Source organism: Equus quagga, unplaced genomic scaffold (genome assembly GCF_021613505.1).
Source record: "Equus quagga isolate Etosha38 unplaced genomic scaffold, UCLA_HA_Equagga_1.0 HiC_scaffold_94_RagTag, whole genome shotgun sequence".
Lineage (NCBI taxonomy): Eukaryota > Metazoa > Chordata > Mammalia > Perissodactyla > Equidae > Equus > Equus quagga.
In genome coordinates, this window is record NW_025794981.1 from 54538 (window position 1) to 61252 (window position 6715).

Below are 6715 nucleotides of genomic sequence, written 5' to 3' on the forward strand. Positions count from 1 at the left end.
CAATCAGAATCCCAATGACATCATTTACGGAAATAGAATGAGGAATACTAAAATTCATATGGGGCAACAGGAGACCCTGAATATCTAAAGCCATCACAGAAAAAAAAACAAAGCTGGAGAGGTCAGAATCCCTGACTTCAAAATATGCTACAAAGCTATATTAATCAAAACAGCATGGTACTGGTACAAAACATATACACAGATCAATGGATCAGAATTGAGAGCCAGGAAATAAAACCACACATCTATTGACAGCTAATCTTTGACAAAGGAGCTAAGAACATACAATAGAGAGAGGAAAATCTCTTCAATAAATAGCTTTGGCAAAACATGACAACCACATACAAAAAGATGAAAACAGACTATTATCTTTGGCCATACACAAAAATTAACTAAAATAGATGAAATATTTGAAGGTGTGATATGAAACTATAAGACTCCCAGAAGAAAAGAGGGGCAGTACACTCTTTGACATTGGTCTTAAAAGTATCTTTTCAAATACCATATCTATTTGGACAAGGAAAACAAAAGAAAATTAAACAAGTGGGGCTTCATCAGACTAAAGAGCTTATGCAAGGGAAAGTAAACTAGGAACAAAATGAAACGAAAACCCACCACCTGGGAAAAAATATTTACATATCATATATCTGATAAGGGGTTAATTTCCAAAGTATATAAAAAACTCACACAACTCAATAACAACAAAACAAACAACCTGATCAAACAATGGGCAGAGGATATGGACAGACATTTCTCCAAAGAAGATATACAGATGACCCATAGACACTTGAAAAGATGTTCAACATCACTAATCACAGGAAAATGCAAATCAAAACTACACTAAGATATCACATGACACCTGTTAGAATGGTTCTCATCACCAAGACAAAAATAAATGTTGGAGGGGGTGTGGAGAAAAGGGAACCCTCATACACTGCTGGTGGGAATGCAAACTGGTGAAGCCATTATGGAAGACAGTATGGAGATTTCTCAAACTATTAAAAATAGACCTACCATACAACCCAGCTATCCCACTAGTAGATGTTTGTCAAAGAACTTGAAATCAGCAACTCAAAGAGACTTATGCCAGGGCCAATTTTCCTCACCTCCCGCCCCCCAAAAAAGGCAATTGTTTGTGTGGATGTGAAGAAAAGGAAACCCTCAATACACTGCTGGTGGGAATACAACTGGTGCAGCCACTATGCAAAATAGTATGGAGATTTCTCAAAATATTAAAAATAGAAATGCCATATGATCCAGCCATCTGACTACTGGGTATTTTTAGCCAAAGAACTTGAAATCAATGATGCAAAGAGATTTAAATGTTCATTGCAGCATTATTCACAATGGCCAAGATGTGGAAGCAACCCAAGTGCTCATTGACTGATGAATGGATAAAGAAGATGTGGTATATACATACATTGGAATACTACTCAGCTGTGAAAAAGATGAAGTTGTCCCATTTCAACAACATGGGTGGACCTTGTAGGTATCATCTTAAGCAAAATAAGCCAGACAGAGAAAGCAAAGACAAATACCACATGATTTCACTCATACATGGAAGATAAACACATGGATAAAGAGAACAGATTAGTGGTTACCAGAGGGGAATGGAGTGGAGGGAAGGCAAAAGTTAGGTAAAGGGGCACCTATGTATGATGACAGATAAAAACTGTGAACACAATGCAGTCTATACAGAAACTGATATATAAGAATGTTTACCAAAAATTATACAATGTTATAAACTAATATGACCTACAATTTAAAAAAATGTAAAACTTCTGTCCTGTCTGTTCTCCCAGTTTCATTACTATCAAATGGCCTATGAAAAACTTTTGCTCTTTGTTTTTGCATAGACATAATTTCATTTATTTCTTTAAGCATACTTATGAGTACACTAAATTTTTTATACTAAATACAACATTTAAGCCCCTCAGAAATATTTTCTATTGGCTCCTGTTATCCGTATACTGTTCATAATGTGTGTATATTTGTAGGTCTTATAATTTCTTGTTGAAAACAGGGCATTTGAGAGAATAAATTGTAGTATCATAATCAGATCTCATACCTAGATTTTGTTGTTGGTTTTGTTTTTGTTTTCCCCTTGTTGCTGTTTGTTTGCTTACCAACATTCACGGACTAATTCCTTACATTGTCTGTTCCCTCAGTATATAGCCACTAAGTTTTGTATTCACTTGTTAAAAATAAACTGTTCCTTATAACTATTTTACATTGGCAGAAAATTTTCAGATAGTACAGAGCTCCCATATAGCCCTCACAATTTCCCCTTTATTAACATCTTATATAAGTGTGGTACATATATTACAATTAAGGAACCAACATTGATGCATAATGTCCATTTTTTATTATTATTTTTTTATTGTTTTTATTTTTACCTAATAGCTTATTGTTGTTCCAGGATCCTGGTATTATGAAGAACCCCTATTGCCAGGCTGAGGGACTTGCATATTTTTCTTGACTGAACAGGGAGATATTGGAATGTTTTTCTTTTTTTGTTTTTCTTAAATCTGGCCTTGAGCTAATATCACTTGCTAATCCAATCTTCCCGTTTTGTCTTCTCCCCAAAGCCTCCCAGTATATAGTTGTATATTCTAGTTGTAGATCTTTCTAATTGTGTCATGTGGGATATCACCACAGCATGGCTTGATGAGCTGTGATACATCCACACCCAGGATCCAAATTGGCACAATGCCTGGGCACTAAAGTGGAGCAGTGAGTTTACTTACTTGGCCACAGGGAGGCCCCAGAGTGTTTTTTTTTTAACCCTCCAGTCATCATAAGCTTAATTTGAAACTGAAGTGACAAATAATGAAACCTGTTTCTCTTTTTTAATGTGATAGATAATCTCTTATTTTAATGGAAAATTTGGGTAATTAGAGGTTTCTGTGAAGATAGATTTAGGAAAGATGGAGACAACCTTTCCTAAAGAGACAATACTGCAGAGAATTAAAAATAACTTCAAATGACCACTTACTTTTTAAAACTTGAGCTATGACTCTAAATGCTTAACAACTCCATGTTCTAAACTGTTTACGTTTTAAAAATAGAATTGTTTAAAATTAATACTTTTATATAAACAAGAATTCTCCAAATGTGCATACACATCACAACCTGCTAGTTCTTCCACTTTTCCCTGAACTGATCACAGATTTTTCTGTCACCTCTATTTTAATGTTTTGTATTTGTCTCCACTAATTAATAGTCAATAACAGTATTCTAGCTAAAAAGTAACTTGATTTAATAAGCAGTAGCATTTTGGTAAGTTAAAAAAAAAGAGTGAACTCATGTTTGCATTCAGATTCACACTGCTGCAAATTTTCAAAGGTTTCAGTCTCATAAGGCAGGCAGAAGATGCACTTTCACCAGCGTACTTGGGTTGGAAGCCAAGAGGTGGAGCACTATGTATTGTCTGGCCAGGTCTGTGCTTTGTTAACCCTCTGCATTCCTCATGGCTGACTTTTTCCTTGGGTTTATTCACTCAAGTGAGAAGTACTTTCGGGCCTGTGGGAAATGTGTGTGACTAAAGATATGGATGACATTGTGTGCTAGGCTTTCGCAAATCTGCAGAACCTGGCCACCAAAATGCTGGTGTCTCACACCTTCAAGTGTGTTGCCTGCATCACTGGCTCTTTTTGGCTGTGGCTGTCCTTCTGGGACTCAAACATCTGAGGTACAGGAGCTGCCAGGTAAGTTCTTTGGAGATAAGCAGGAACATAGCCAGTGAGCTTTATTTTTCCCTGCTGGACTCACCAGTTTAGAGGCCATGTCCTACATCACTCGTGTCACCGTGCAGAGGTTCTGAGGCCCTGAATTCCCAACCAACATGCCCTGGTGGGAATATGACAATGCCATGTTTAGCGATTGGGTTGGTGGATTTTTCCTTTTGACCAGAGAGCTTGTTTTGATCATGTCACAGCACTATGCCAACACTTGGTTGAAAAACCAACCTCATTTCCTTGAAAACTGGACTTTTCAAGAAAAGTGCCTTTTGTTTACTTGTTAAAGTTTGTATAAAAATGGGCCATTGACCTCAAGCTTTCTTAAGAATGTGTCCAATGCAGAAGTTGTTGTCTTTCAGAAATTGGACTTCTTCTTTTTCTCTTCCTCTTGTTTTTTCTGCCATGGGTTGGCTTAATTTTAATCTGTTGTTGCTCACTATTAAATATCAATTGAAAAAATTTCCTTAAAGGAGTGAATTTATACTCAATTTTCCCACTCCAGAATCAAGTATCACACCCTAGGAAAAGAGGGTGCCTGAAAAGTTCACACACTTTCATGAAGGTGGGAGGTGGGAGAGTGATATTGCAAACAGTGGACACCATCAGAACTTTAGGAGACGGGAAGGCACAACAACATAAGGTCTTATGTGTAGCAAGCAACGCAACCTACAGCAAAGTCATCTGTGGAGAGTTCATTTTTTAGAAATTATTGATAATTCAATCAACTGTTCAAAATGAGAGAGCTTTAGGTAGAAGCAGGAAGGCTCTAGATAGGACTGTTTCCTGACAGTGGTTCCGGAGCCACAGTGCCAGCATTCGGTAGGGACTTAATAGAGATGCACATTCTTAAGTCCCAACTCAGACACACTGCATCAGAAATGCTAGATTGGAGTCCAGAAAACTGTTTTTCATGTCTTCTGGGGAATTCTGATGCTCACTCAAGTTTGAGCAGCCCAGCTTTGCAAAGACTTTAGGCCTGGTGGAAAGCAGGAAAACTTCTGGGGTCTGAGGTAGCCAAGAGATCATCAAATGTGCAGTGACAAGTGATAGAAACCATCTCTGCTACACCAGTCAGTTTGGGTCAGGAAAATTCTAGGTATTTCAAACAGGAAGGATTTAATACAGGAAATTGGGTGTTGGAAGAATGGGCTGTCTGAGGGAGTAAAGGCCAAGGAAAACTATTCCTGGCTTTCAGGAGATCAGGAGGCTGCTGAAATTCCAGGAAACAGCAGCTCATGTTCATGGCTGCCTGTGCAACTGAAGCAGGGGATTTTTAGGAGAATGTTTCGAAGACATGGGAGAGTAGACAAGCAGAGAGGGATGAACATGGGTTAACAACAGATAACACTGCAGGCTGAATGTGATTGACTCTTTGTGAGCTTCTACCCCATCTCTGATAACACCATCACAGCTCACAGGAGTGGCTGCCAGCACATCGTCATTCATCCATGTAGGAAACATTTATGGAGTGTCCCCTGTGTGCCATGTTTCCACTACATGATCCAGCTATTTTGGCCATAGCTGAATTTCCTAGGAGTGGACTCTGACACTTGCTGGACCAAATTCTTTCCTTAGAAACTTGGAATTGTACAGTAGAGCTTGGCAAACATCCATGAACTTCTTCTACTGTTTAGGATCACAGATCAGGCACAGTTATATTCTTTTTTGGAGATGGATTCAACTTCTCCTTACATTCTCTGAACTGCACCAGGACTCTTTAATAAATTATTTTGCTTGTTTGTTTACTTTTTGGCTTAGGCCATGGTTTCTCAACTAGGCACTATGGACATTTAGGGCTGGGTAATTCTTTGTGCTGGGGGCTGTTGTGCACATTGTAGGTTGTTTAGCAGCATACCTGGCCTCTATGCACTAGATGCCAGTAGCACTCTATGCTCCAAATTTTGCCAACCAAAAATATCTCCAGACATTGCCAAATGTCCCCCAGGGGGACAGAATTATCCCAGCTGAGAATCACTGACTTAGACTAACTCTAATTGGTTTCTCTTATTTGCCATGAAAGAGTCTTAAGAGCCTTCATATTCCCCAACATCTCTGAAAGACACTACTCTCTTACTTGGAAGATCTGAAAACTGAATGAGCAACAACTTCTAAATCTGTTAAATGCCAGCCACAGTTAGATGGCTTCCAGTGTGAAGATGACATTCACATGAATTCTTGTCAAGGATCCAAAGGGTCATGATTCTCAAGGAGGAGCAAGGGGTACTGCCTTGAAATGGGAAACCAGTCCTAATATGGGAAGATGTTCAGTGGCAACTTCCATCCATAGCCAGTAGGGTCTAGAATCAGTCTTATAGCCACAGATTGCCATTTCATGGCCTTCATCATATCTCCCTATAGAGTTGACTGGGTTTCTTGTCAAGTTTATTCCCAGGGGTTCATTTTTCTGGCCCAGCTGTTGGCCTGGTTTGTAGGGTAAAGAGTTACCTCACTGAACTTTGTTGGCCCAACTGTTGGCCCACCCTTTGTGACTTCACCCATACTTCCCAGCCCTTGCCCTATCACGGCTGGAGCTTCCCCTTCTCCCCAGAGGCTCAGTCACTCAAGCCCCAGAATGCCTTGCAGCCCATTCTATCTGCAATGCCAATCAGAGTAGCAATTAATCTGAGGGAAAGTAGTAAGCAGATTAGCTAGACTGTTCCTAGAAAATTCATGTTGACCATTGAAGATTGCCATAATCCTAGGTGTTCATAAATTATGTATCTATCCAATTATTTTGTGGATTATCGAATTCAAGTTTACCAGTTCTCAGATTTCAGTATTTGTTTATCTTTCTGAAAATCAAGCTAATACTTTTCTGCCATCAGTTGATGGCACTGCAACATTTTCTTAAAAATTTCAAAAAGAGGTATCATGATCCATGCAGTGGATTGTAACCCAGGTAGAACTGTGGTCCAAAGTCTTGTGAATCAGCAAGGTATGTACGAGTCAGCCAAGATGTGAAATAAGAGTATGCT